The sequence below is a fragment of the Coturnix japonica genome, chromosome 3, assembly GCF_001577835.2.
Source record: "Coturnix japonica isolate 7356 chromosome 3, Coturnix japonica 2.1, whole genome shotgun sequence".
Classification (NCBI taxonomy): domain Eukaryota; kingdom Metazoa; phylum Chordata; class Aves; order Galliformes; family Phasianidae; genus Coturnix; species Coturnix japonica.
In genome coordinates, this window is record NC_029518.1 from 94,517,852 (window position 1) to 94,532,394 (window position 14,543).

Genomic DNA, 14,543 nt, shown 5'->3' on the forward strand with positions numbered 1-14,543 from the left:
AATATTTCTTCTCAGAAAGAGTGGTTTGTCACTCCTGGACAAACCTGGAGGTGTTCAAGAAACATGAAGATGTGGTACTGGGGGATGCTTAGTAGGTAGGGTTGGTGGTGGGTCAATGGCTGAACTAGGTGATCACAGCAGTCTCTTCCAGACTTAATGTCTGAATGATTCTATGATTCTCTGAACTATTTGTCCTAAGTCCTAGACTGGTTAAAAAGACCCTTACAATAACCACAGCTCCATGGTGGTCGTCCAAACTCAACAGCACAGCTAAACAGATTTCTTACTGAATACTTCAGTACATTCAACATGCAAAATCCGAGCATTCTGTGGTTAGGAGAGAACACAACTGCTTGCAAAATGTGGCTTATGCTTCCCCCTGCTATGTTTGGTTGGTTGGTTTTTTTTTTTCCCCATGCTTTATCTTTTGTATTAATGGACTGAACAAATTGAGCTAATTGTTTTGTTGGCTGTAACAGATCCTATATTTGAGTTTAAGATTTATGTTGCAGCTGGTCTCTAAGGTGATGGCCATTTAATCATGGTTTATGTAGAAGTGATTAGCTAAATGCCAACAAAAAAAAAAATAATAACAACAAAAAAGCTGTGGTTAAAACTTGAAAACAAGTGGGGTCTGTAAAGAGCTAAACATAAACCTGAAGAATCCAGGCAAGCATGTGAGATCCTGTCTATATGGGGCTTTAATTCCCTTAAACAGTTTTATGTCAGGAATGTGCTGCTTACAATGAGTTTACAAATCTTTAATTGCAATTTCACCATTCCGTTACATTCCTTAAATCTTTATACAATACATTCTAGAATGAGAGGATATCATGGAGGGCAACAGCATCTCAGAGCACTTTTTCCATGCACAGGTCTCTCTCTAAATCCTTATTTTTACTTCTTGATTGCATTTAACAATAGCAACCAGGCACTTCAGGCAGTGTTTTTAGGGCAATTACTACAATTCTCGGGTGGTCACTCTGCATTAGATTTCATGCCTTATAAAACAACATGAGGTGTGCTATAATCACTCAGAAATATACAGCCTTTCATGTCCTATTGCTTAATTAAGGAGGGTGTTTTGCAGTACTGATATTATTGCTAGTCTGTGGTTTTTAATTTTACTGTACAGTAAAAGCACCCTAATTCATACCAGTAACAGGCAGACCTGCAAATTAGTGCATTTTCTGAATTAGAAAATAAGTGAATAAACTGCAGAAAGAAAATCTAAATGTGAGCACTGCAATATTAAAGCAAATGTGCTCATTTATCCTGGGAAATACAGCTGAGTCTCATTCTGGTGATATTTGAGAGCGTAACACCTTGGATTTTTTAAATATAATGAGGCTCCAGACCCCAGCCCTACAATGAGCTCCTTGTGTGCGGGCTCCTGTGCAAATATGGATTTCAGCAGAGATTCCCTGGGGAGCTGAGTATCACTTGTGGCAGCATGGAGTAGGGGGTAACAAGATACTGGGAGGACTGGTAGAAACAGCAGTGTTTTGTGGACGTGATTGTTTCTGTTAGGTGGTGAAATAAAAGCCAGTGATCTTCTCATGACTCTTGCTGTATAAATGCTGTAACTACTAAAGCTACGCTTGATTTTTTGAGAGTCACTGATAAGTAGATAAGTCACAAAATTTGACCTACTTGAATAAATATCTATAATCTGACCAACAGTGAGCTGTAATCTCCGTTTCTCTCTCTCTTTAATAAACCCACTGGCTTTTTCATTGGGATGTTTAAAATGGCCAACTGCACTGACCAAGGCTCCCTACACACATTCACTCTGCCCCTCTCCCTCTCCTTCTGCACCCAAATTTAAGAAAGCAGTTGGCCACAACGCTCACCTCAGATTATTTGGTTGTTAGCAGTTCTCCACACACAGAACATACAACGTATAATTTCTAGGAGAGCCAGCCACGCTTATGCTCTGTGTTCAAAGCCTGGGATTTGAAGAGCATGGAGAAGCACATAATTCCTACAGGAATTTGCACAGGATCCTCCAGTGTAATTCAAACATCCTCTTCCAACACTGCTGAGGGGGCTGATATCTACAGCTTGATTCACAACCTTCCAGCAGTCCTATCTAGGCAGCTCTGCTTGCCTCGTCCCTCATGTGAACACTCTCCAATCCACCGTACTTCACATGAATTGCAAGAGATGAACAAAGAGCATCTAGTGAAGCTTATTCAACCAAGATCATTTGGCCAATCTGGCTGAGTTGGCCAAAAAGAGATTCTTGGACAAGTTGATTGAAGTACTTTCCACTAAGGCTCTTTTTGACTCCTGTTGTCCATCTCCAGCAGCAGTCTGGACTGCAGTTCTTGTAAAAGACTCATAGAGTGGCTTGGGTTGGAAGGGATCTTAAAGACCATCCAGTTCCAATCTGCTCTGGAGAGAGCTTCAACTCAACAATTTCATCCACATCTGCATTTGTTAATGCTTAATAATTATTGTTCTAGTCTGGGGAAGTTATTTAGCAAATAGCTAATTGCCTATCTTCTGTGGAGGTTCATGGGGTCATCTTTAGAGCTTCAGACAAAAATTCTAAATCAAGCAGTCACATTGGCCAAGTCATCACTGTGGCGCTTCTGCAACTTCCTGATTTACAGTCCTTCTATGCTGGTAGTGCTCTGACTCACACTACCAACTTCTAGGCATCAAACTGTTATCCCATAAAGACAGTGAGAATTTCTGTCCTGCCTGGGAGCCAGCTTTCAACTTAGGTTTGTAAAGAATTATGTAACGTCCTTTCTCAATGTGAAGAAAGATTCTGCCTCATGAATTTTTCAGTACTTTTCAGTCTGAGATCTCACTATTCATTTTTGTGAGCCCCAAAATTACCAAACACTTTGGAAAACTGTTATGACCAACTCCAGGTCATAACCTCAACAGATTACCTACAATGCAGTGTGAGGAAATTGACATAAAATTTATGTGCAGCCAACTTGAATGAAGCACACTCATTGCCTCTACCCCTTGGGGGGAAAAAAATAAAGGAGAAAAAGAATAGAAATAGCTGCTCTGGTTTTATTTATGTTCTCTTTAACCATAAGAATCTGCATTCCATCTCCCTCTTACAAGAAAACAAACCAACACTGCAATCTCTTATGCCAGGACCAATTCTGCACTCATTGTAGTCAGTGGCCAAAATGCATATGGATTTCACACAGAATAAGAGTAGGCTCTCTATATATGCCCTCCTTATACATCTCACCATCTGTGCTGAAGTAAACAAAAAAAGCCATATTAAAATCAAGCTCAGCTGGAAATAGAAGGGAAGGAGGAAATACCAGCAACTGCTAAATTTAAAGCAATAAACAGATTCAAAAGGTGTTACAAATAATGGATGGCTTTTAAAAAAAGTTATGGCTGCACTGCATATGACTTTCTTAAACATGCCTGTGTGGATGATCTTTCTTGTGTTTAGTGTATATTCTATTTAATAATAATACAAGATAATCTATAATATTTATTAACAGTGTGGGTAGCAATTTAAAATATTTTAAATTATTGATTGTTTTTCACTCATTCAAGGAGAAAGATTTCTTCATTGCAACCCTTGCCCTGTTAGAGGCTGTATGCATGCCCAGATTTACACTGTTTCACTTAACAGGGAACCACACAAGCTCCAAGATTTATCCCCAAACATTTTTTGCTCAGGAGTGACAGAATGAGGCTCTCATTATACAAAATTTGATGGTATGGCAGAGGCTTCAAATCAGTAAAGTACCTCTGTTTAGGAAAACATACTGAAGACAAGCAGCCTTAGGCATGTGCTTATGTGCTTCCTTGAATCAGCCTGATTGCTGTAAGTATTTTCCCCGAGGCAGAGATAAGGCTTACAGACATAGGTCCCAAATTTGGGCCGGTCCAAGGCTAATTTAAATGTATCTCTTCCCTCTCTCTCTTTCCTCTACTGAAAGAGCTGGGTTTGCTGCACATCTTATTCCTATCTGCCTTTATTAGGATTTTTATAAATGTGAAGGAAAAAAAAATAAAATAAAATTCAGCATCCCAGACGTCTCCTTAGGTTTAAGATCTTAACAAATGAGGACACAGCTGGGCTACTTGGTCCATGGATTTGCTAGCTGCAGGATTAAGTCCAGCTGAGCTGAAGTTTATAAGCCAAGTTATTGACTTTAAAAATTCTCATACCGCTTATCAAAACACACCACATTGAAAGAACACCCTTCCCAGAATCAAACGTGGTAAAGCTTTCTCAATTATAGGCAGCCTCTCCCTACAAAGCAGCCCTTGCCGTAACCCTACCGGTCTGCTGCATCTACTTCATTTCAAGAGTCGCTCTCAAGTTGCTTTAAAAAAATAGCCTTTTCTATCTTCCATCCCAAATAGGCAAGGTCTAGGCAGCGAAAGGTCGGTTTCATATAGCCCAGCACTGAGATGGGAAACAAATAGAGAGACACCAGGCAGCAGCATCCCTCCGCAAAGCCCCAGCTGCCATCAGGTGCTCCCTGCCTAAAAGGATTTGTTTCTAGTCTGAAGTTATCACGGTGCCTTTGTATGTTGCTTTTCACTAAAGGTCTGATCCGGCTGCCATTAAATCAATGAAAAGGCTCCCATTGACTTCAAAGGAATCAAGGTATACCATCTATTGCGGTAGATGAAAAATACCAAAGGAAGAGAAAATCTCTGCCTTTTAGTGTATACTTTCGATTTTTATAGTCCTCATCATAGCAGTGTTCTGAGAGAAAGGGAGATTGGAAATTTTTCCGAGTGAGTCAGTGTTGAAAACTGCAAAAAATGGAAGTTTTTGACAAAGGCGGACATTTTCTCATTTATTGTACAAAGTACTTTTTCCAACAGAAAACTGTTTTCAGCAGCAAATCTCTGATTAGTTTAAAATCTAAACTTACAAATAGAGCCAGGAAATTATTTTAAAACAATCCTTTGGGATGCATACATCCTTTCTTCCCACTCAGCTGTCAGTCACCAGACCTCCAGCTCCACATGTCTGTGACTCTGGAGCCCTACAAAAAAAGCGGTTGGATATTTGTGCTGTTATTGCTTCTGCCCATAGGGAGGACCCCAGTGCCCGCCTCTCAGCCAGTGCTCTGTGAAAAGCATAAGTTGGGATACGAGAAAGAGAGGAATTTATTAGAACACAGAAGGCTGGGCTGGAAATCTAGATATGCAGCTTTATAGGTGCATATATTTAAAACATATTTCGGTAGCTTTATATACCGCTACAGTTACCAAATTTTTCATCTTTGACTTAGATATGAATTATTTACTTTGAAACTTCAATACTTGAATAACTTTCAAGTCCTTCCACTGTTATTCCTATTCAAAGAAATACTTGCACCTCACAGAATTTCCCAGCAGCCAAATCTTTTATTGAAAGCAGTACTACAAATATTGCAGGCTGCGTTATTCAGGTAGTTTGGATCAGCCCCTACTTTGGTTCAACTTACACCTGGTTTCCTTTGGATGTAGTGATTCTGTATTAGGTTACTATCTACTGAATGTAACAAACGATTTCCTCTGGGTTCTCCGGAATTAAATAAGACAAATCTTGAAAACACCCAGATGTCTCTAATTTTGTAAAAATTTTGTTTTAATTGATTCTAAGGTTTTAAAATATTTTATAATTGTTCAGTATCTCCAGCGAGTATTTTATTATTATTATTATTTTTTTTTTTTCCCAGGAGAATAACAAACCACTAAAACTCTATGTAGGGTATTTGTCTGTGATGTGAAGGAGATCCACTCCAAGAGAACTGGCAGATTTTTGCTCTTCTTCATCTTCTTGTGGCACAAAGCGACGTGGTTTAGCGAAGGGACCTAGTAGGTCAGGCTGACAGCTGGACTTGATCTTGCAGGTCTTCTCCAACCCAAATGACTCCACAATTACATGATTCTCACTCACACAGCCAACACTGATGGTGCTTACATACACTTGTGGCAGAAAAATGGTCCCTTTCCTTGCAGTTGCTACCATTCAGCCATACAGAAGACCATATAGAGATCAGGGACCTGAGGAAGGGCTGTGATATTTGAAAACTCAAGAGTGGACAGGCGAAGTACCAAGAGACTGGAAAAAAGGCAATGTCACATCCATTTTTAAGAAGGATAGAAAGTATAATGCAGGGACCTTTCAGCCTCACCTGGGGATGATCACAGAACAGATCCTTCTGGAAGCTATCGAAGAGAGGAAGCTGATATGGGACAACTATCATGGCTTCAGCAAGAGCAAGTTCTGCCTGATTAACGTGATGTTGTAACCATATCAGTGAACAAGGGAAGAGCCACAGATGTCATCTATTTGGATGATATACCTTTCATATGGTACCCCACAACAGTCCTTTCTCAAATTGGAAAGCATCTGGGTGGTTGAAAGCACCACTACCAATAAAAGCTGAGGGATGAAAGGATAGAAAACAGCCCTGTGGAAAAAGACCTGAGGGTACTGGTAGATAGGAAACTGAACATGAGCCAGCAATGAGCCCCTGCAGCCCAGAAAGCCAATTGTATCCTGGACTACACCAGAAGCAGCACAGTCAGCAGGGCAAGAGAGGTGATCCAACCCCTCTGCTCTGTGCTGAGGCCTCACCTGGAGTACTGCATCCAGATGTAGAGTCCTCAGTACAGAAGAGAAAGAGACATGTACCTGTTGGAGGACATCCAAAGAGCTGAAGAAGGGTCTTTAGAACGGTCTGTGGTGATAGGACAAGGGGAAATGGTTTCAAATTAAATCAGGGGAGATTTAGATAAGAAAACAAATTTCATAAAAAGTGTGGTGAAGCAGTAGAAGTTGCCAGAGGGATGGTGGAAGTTCTGTCCCTGAAGACACTCAAGGTCAAGGTAAATGGGGTTCCGAGCACCTGATGGAGCTCTAGGTGTCCCTGTTCATTGTTGGGAGCTGAACTAGATGGCCTTTAAGGATCTCTTCTAACTCAAATTATTCTATAATTCTGTGTGGTTCCCTGGCAGAGCTGAACACGTGTTATAGACAACATCACTCTCCTCCCCATGTGTGCACCCTACCTATTGGAATATTCTGCACAGAAAGGCAATGGTTTGAAAATATTATCATTGGTATCTACCAAAACATTACTGTGAGTTATGAGAAATATAGAGATACAGGAAAGAGTACAACAGAGAGCTCCCAAAATGGCAAAGCAACAGGAGCACCTCTCCTGTGAGGAAAGATTCAGAGAGCTGGGACCTTTCAGCCTAAAGATGAAGAGGTTCAAGGAGGGTCTCATCCTTGTCCATACCTGAAGGGAAAAAGCGATGCAAACAAAGCCAGGCTCTTTCCAGTGGTGCCCAGGTCCAGGACAGGAGACAACAGGCACTAACTGTAACATCACAGGTTTCACTTCTGTGCTGTGTGGGTGATGGAGCACTGGTACAGTCTGTCTCCTCCTTTGAGATATCCAAAATCCACCTGTATATGATGCTGGGCACCGTGCTCTGCTGAAGTAGGGATAGATCAGCTGGACCCAGAGGTCCTTACCAGCCTTAGCCATGCTGTGATTCTGTGAAGTACTCTCTGGCAGAGGGTTTCTGACATGAAGCAGTCCCAACTCCCCAGGACACAAGGATTAGTTTTTATCCCTTGTGCCTAATGAGATATTGCTCTTTAAAACAGTCATTGGTGCGGAGGAATAGGAAATATAAATGCCATTTCCAAGAGAGACGAAAATGTTTTCAGTGTAATAACAAATATCCTGAAACAGTCTGCACTGGTGAGTGAACAGAGGATTACATTTAAATTCAACATTCTTAATGTACATTTCTAATCTTAAATTTCTAAAAAGATTAGCCATTTACAGGATGAATAACAGCTTCTGCAGTCATTGCAGCTAGTATAAAAATCATAAAGGTTAGCAAACTGTGTGGATCAGAATATAAACTAATCAGCATCTGGGATTAGGAAGAAATCTCCTCCAATTCATTGGTATAGGTTTACTCAAATACTGAACGGAGCCCATTATTCTGTTTTGCTGTTAATAACTCAGGTGACATTTGCCATGTGCCATCAAAGAGACCAGGGTCAATATGAATTTTATCTCCATTAAGGCCTGAAGATTTGGCCTCAAATTGTCAGCTCACAGTTCAGTAGTGAGCTGGGCTTTCCAGTTGTGGAACAGTTTTTGAATGTGGAAGGAATTGTCCGGGAACTGTGCAATGAAGATGCAATGGAGAAAGCCCAGAAAAGGCAGAAGAGAATTGAAATAAGATTTTAACATAGGATAAATATCAAAACAGATGAATATATTTCTTTCTGCCAGCCAACTTTGCTAAGGTTGTCCTTCTAAATTGAGATCACTATGTATCTCTGATCAAATCACATTCAAAGCAGTTATTCTTGCATGTCCTTGGCTGCATTTACACAGTAGTTTCAGCATGTTATTCATATGCCGAGTTTCCTACAGAAAGGGAAATAAACTGAAGGAAAAAATTTCACAGTTAAAAAAAGCACCACGAAGGATTAACCTCAAAACAAGGAGAAGATTCAGTGTGTGCCCTGATGGCTTTTCTGGAAGAAAGTTTGACAGAGTTCTACAGGAGGAATTCCACCTCTGTTTCTTAAACCTCCTGAAAAGCTTCTCCACAAGGTGGAACAAGAGGTGATCTGGAAGATCATTTACAACAGGGGTGGTGAGACACTGGTACAGGTTGCCCAGAGAGGTGGTGGGTGCTCCATCCATGCAGACAATCAAGATCAGGCTGGATGTGGCTCTGAGCACTTGACAGAGCTGCAGGTATCCCTGTTCACTGCAGGGAGTTGGACTACATCTTCTATAAGGGTTCCTTCCATCTCAAACAATGCTATGATTCTATAAATTATTAATACATGTTTAGGGGTTATGGTAGTCCTCAGCCAGAAAAAAAGTTGGCTATACAAAACTCTTTTATTTTTTCTTTCAAGCATTCCTGCAGGTAACACAGCCAGCTCCAGACTCCCTGAAATCTCTTTCTGCAGGGCCTGGGTTCCACACATCTGCAGCACAGATCTGCTTCATCTCCTGCCTGTCCTTGGGAGGTGCTGGTGGAGAGGACGTCCAGTCACATTTTCCCCAGCAGAATCCAACTAGCACAGCATTGTGTGCAATTCAGTTGAAACCAAAAGTCTGTTGAGCCCTGCATCCTTCCTGGAATGGGTCTGTGGAGGATGTCTAGGAAAAAACATAAAATGGGGGGATTATGGGGCGAAACCTTGCTAGCAGGGGTTCCCTTACCCCAGCTTATTACAGCAAAGGGATTTGTCATGCCACTACCAGTGTCTCTGTGGATATTTTTCCTTCAGCAATTCATCCAAGCCCTTTCTGAACTCACACGAACTGTCGGTATTCAGAGCACTCTGTTTTCTGAGTGTCCCATAGAAGGGAGCTGCGCAGTACAAATTGCACAGAGAACAACTCCCTCGGGCTGTTTTGGAGTCGGCACCTGCTGCTTGCCTGTGTTGACCCTCAGTGAAGAGGTGATGCTGTCAGATGCCTGGAAGCCCTGCCAATCACAAGGCTCGACAGAGCAGCCAAACACAGTTTCCAGGAATACAAGAGGTTATTATGGTTATTTCTTAATGCTGAGTGAGGGTCTGCAAACCTACAACCCTGTTACTACATGAAATAAAGATTTCCCAGAGGTTCCTCTTTGGGCTCCAGCCAGCGAACACCTGCTCCCACACAAAACTCTCCATTTAAGCCAAAGGGACAACACCTGTAAGTATAGTCACCCCACAATTTGTTTTTCCAACTGGGAGAAAATGTTTTCCAAACATCACTGAGTGACAGATGTGCTCTGTGCTCGTACTTAGTTCACAAATCATAAATCTGCTGTGCTGATGTGGTCCTGGAGTAACCATAAAAATGCTGGAAATGGAAACTGAAGTTATTTCAGCTAATCATAGAATCACAGAATTGCAGGGCTTGGAAGGGACCTTAAGAGAATGTTGAGACCATCACCCCATGCTATAAGCAGGTACCCTACAATAGGTCTCACAGGTCGGCATCCAGACAGGTCTTGAGTATCTTCATAGAAGAAGACTCCACAGTCTCTCTGAGCAACCTATTCCAGCACTCCATCACCCTTAACCATAAAGTTCTTCCACATGTTGCTATGGATCTTCCTATGTCCAACTTTCAGGTCGTTACTCCTTGTTCTATCACAGCACATCACTGAGAAGAGCCCAGCCTCACCTGTTTGCCTCCCACCTCCCTTCAGATATTTCTATTTATCACATCCCTCTCAGTCTTCTTTTCCCCAGGCTGAACAGACACCGTAGCTTGAATATCTTATGTGTTACTAAATCAAAACTTAAATTTAAGGCTACCTCTAAAAGACACTAGTTTGATTTCTAAGCCTCTGAATTCCTTCCAGATCTACCATTTGAGCACCGAAAACTTTTTGTTACAATAAACACAGGCCTGAGGCTGTAAGATGCTAAAAGCAATGACCGTGGTTACCGATTGATACGGAGGGCTCTTTGCCTTGGTTTTACATGCATACACTGCTTGAAATTAAGGCAGGCATTCACAAGCGATTCCTGAAAATCATTAAGCAATATAAAAGCCACAGTCCTTGTAGAAAATCATGTATTATTACAAACGTGAAAAGGCAGTTCTACATTAAAAAATCTCTCTGAAACAGTGAGACTAGTAACAAACCATCCTTTAGAGAAAGAAGTAAAGTTAATATCTCCAATAGTACCTGGGCATAGCACAAAATACAAATACACTGTTCAGGAATAGTACAGCCTCTTCTTTATGGAGCATGATAGAGAACTCCAAGACATGGTGACCCTGTCCAGCCACAGTACACAATGAATATAATGGAGAACACAACAGGTATGATTAGTTTTTGGGAACTCTAAGATGCTGAACTTATTTATGTGTAATCTGGCCAGCTCGAGATCATCAGCTTCCCCAGTAATCAAATACAAAGGGTGTTTGGATGAAGAAAACTAGCACTAAAGCAGTGGAAGGAGGGTATTCACCACATCCTCTCTAAAAAAAGCTGTGGGATCTATTGCCCTGCACTGTTTCATTTCAAAATGGCTGCAAATGTCTGTCCCTAGGCATAAAACCTGCTCACTTGGTATGTAGCAGCACATCAGCTAATGAGCTTTTATTTGTCTTCCCAAATGAATGTACTTGTTACAGGTGGGAGGAATTTTGCTGTAGCAGGTTAAAAGTAACAGAGTAAGAAAAAGCGTATTAGGCAACTTTTCTAGTCTGTTCCTATTCAAAGGCACTTTACTCGTCTTCTAACACAGAAGTACTAAACTCACACATCAAGTAGAAGTTGCTGGCAAACTCCAAGGAAAGGTGCCCTTTCCTTTCATCGCCAGCCAGGGGTGATCCTGCCGTTTTCCTCCTCCTCCAGTGGCGATGTCATCTCTGAGGTCAGGCTTCTGCTTCTTGAACATGACTTGGCTGTTTATGAAACGTGAAATCAACATCAACAATCAGCAGCAACTTCAAGAAGGAAGCCTTGGGCTAACAAATAATAATAAAATAATAAAATAAAAAAAACCTCCTATTTTTGCCCACGATGAGAAAAAAATCTATACAGCCACCACCTAAGGGCTTTCATTGCCTTCGGCACGGAAGGATTCCACTTTTAGAGAGTGCAGCCTAAACATTTTCCCTCACTGAGCTCATCATTTATTTCGGTGGCAGACTTCCCTATGTGAGACAACCTCGCAAGTCATTAATCCCTCTTTAGATTAAACATGAAAGGGGGTCTATCCTCCCATTCGCACAGGGGAGATGTACTAATATGGCCCAAATTAATGTCCTAATCATAGCTTGGCAGAAGAGAATTTAAAATATCCCAACTCTATCATTCTGAAATCATACAGTCTGCGACTGATCATTTGAAAATTGGTGTTGGTCATCAGGGATCTCAGATTGCAGCTGAATTATTCAGAGACCTGAGTACCCAATGCGGCCACACCAACGATGGAGGGGCAGAGGGGAAGGGGTTCAAATGGGGGAAATCAGGGAACACTCACCTCTTCCCAGTTATTTACAGCTCCAGGACACCATTTTCATATGAGAAAATGCTTGCAGAAAACACCGTCTTTGTGCATACTTGCTTGAATACACATTCGTATTGGTTTTCATTCTTAGTGTTTACTGGGGCCCTGGTTACATTCTCCAGCCAATTTACTCATATAATGTGTTTTTTCTCCCTCTGGCTACCGTGAAACAAAGCTTCAAAAGGGACGGGCAGGAAAACACTCCCTTTGCTAATGTATTTCTGTCCTAAATACTGAGGAATTCTCCTTCCCTGGAACAGTTCTCACTATTTACACGTGTGGAGCTGTGTGCATACCACAGCTTACTAACCCCAGAGGCTGCACAAAGGTTAAAACTGAATGGGGTTATTCATAACCAAACCCTCAAACAGCTTGCCCAGCACTAGGATTTTAGTCGATGCTCACGGGGCTTTGCTTAGTCCTAGAGAACATTATGAAAATCAGCCTGGATAATGATTGCTTCAAATAACCAAGAAAAGAATGTATTACATTCTCTAGGAAATATTACAGATGAATCAAGATTTGCGTGTTTGCAATTTTTTGTTTGTAAATGTTCTCATTAGCTCATCTGTAAGATTTATTTTCCACGCAGGAATTACCAGGGGAAATTCTATACTGCTCAGTGAAAGAGGCAGATAGATTCTTGCAACACTCCTTTTGGATACAAAAGCCTATGCATTTCTAAATGCCACGATTTTGTTCAGAATATTCATCACAATATTGTTAATCACATCCTTATTGACTTACACAAACCATTTTTAGCAAGTTTCACAGAATTTAAAAACAGAACTAAGAGTCTGATCTCCTATCTATCTCAAAGCAACATGTTTTATCCCTATTTTAAAACCCCCACATGTAATAGCAGCAGTTAAGTCCTCAGAAGAGTAGATTCGTGTATATGGGGAAATGAACCTTTCAGTAATGTCCTCTGCAGAAAAGCAAATGGAATAAATGAGGAACATTCAGATGATGCCAGTATGTACTGGGGAAGCTCTATAACCTTCAAGATTCCTGCCAATCTGGCACAAGGTAGAAGTCCCAACCAATTCAGTGAGTGGAAATAGTTCAACTACAGGCAGGAAAGCGAAATACTGTACCCATGGTTGGGAGGGGTGAGATGCACCAGAGCAGAACGCTGGCAAACAGCCAGTCAAGGATTCATCTCCAGCCATCCGTTCATCTCCAGCGCTCTGAGGGAATGCACACACACAAAAAAAATGAAATAACACCCAAATAACCAAGATACATGTGGCCAATTTCATCTGAGAGAAAAAATAAATCCTTCCTGACAGACTGCAGGACCTGTCTGAAGATTATTTGATAATAATTATTCTCTTTTGAAAGCACAAGCGTTAGGGAGGATGTTGGGAGGTGCTGAGAGCAGCCAAGGCCATGCTGGTTGCTGGAGCCTTGGAGACCCTTGGCAGGGTCTGAGATGGAGAGATGGGAACCGCCACCCATCTCACAAAGCTCCCACTCACACATGCACAGAAAGATATGCACAGATTATTCCACAAAACAGACGAAAGCACGCACTTCAGAATACATATTTAACTCACTCCCTCTTAAGCACCCTCACCTATGACCGTATTCACAGGATAAACTGTTTCATTATTTAGGGCTCTTTGAATTCCTTAGAGGGTGAATTTGTCTAACTTAAACTCGCAGCCACCACTTCCCATAATGTCCTTGTCAGGAAGATAAGCTTGCTGCTCGCTCTTGGGTACCTTTCCCATGGGTGGCCACAGACCTGCAGTGACCAAGGCACTTCTCAGCTTCTTCCCTGATGAGCTGAATAAGTCGAGCTGCTTATGCCTTGTGTTTTCACGCTTGTTTTCTGAATCCCTTTTCATACTTTTCCTTTGAACTTACCTTCATACTTCCACACAGCTTTTGAACTGAGAATGCCAGAACCGGACACAGTTGCTAACAGTGGTGTTACCTCTGTCATGCATGCAGGCAGGATCAAATCCTCTTATCTCCTTGATATTACTCTTCTTTACATCTCAGGATTGCATTGGCCTTTTAGCCACAGAGCTAAAAGAGATTTCCTTATCCAAAAAGAATCCTAAATCTCTCTCAAAGTCCTTGTTTTCCTGAGAGCTCCCTTTACCGTGTAGCCTCTTGTCTTTATTACCTTGCCTTGCACCTAGCTAATATTCCATCTTTTAACTTTTATTATCTTGACCTCTTCATTAAGCAGTTCGGGTCACTCAGCAAAAATAACTTGCCCCTTCCTCCATTACTCTTCCATTTGTTCACCATTAACCTGTGCCATGTGTAAACCTGATTCTGTATCATTTCCTCGATCAGTGATAAGAACATTTGGCCTTTAGACAAAACCTGATTCCTCGACGAATCTATTTAAAAAAAAGAAATAAAGAAAAGAAAAAAAGACAGAGAGTTTTAGTGCAAAACATGAACCAAAACAAAAATGGGAGCACCACCACCTTGTTCAACCTGACTTTTGCAGGCATCAACTAGACAGAAGGGAATCTGTTACTGTTGGAGCAGGGTGTTGTGA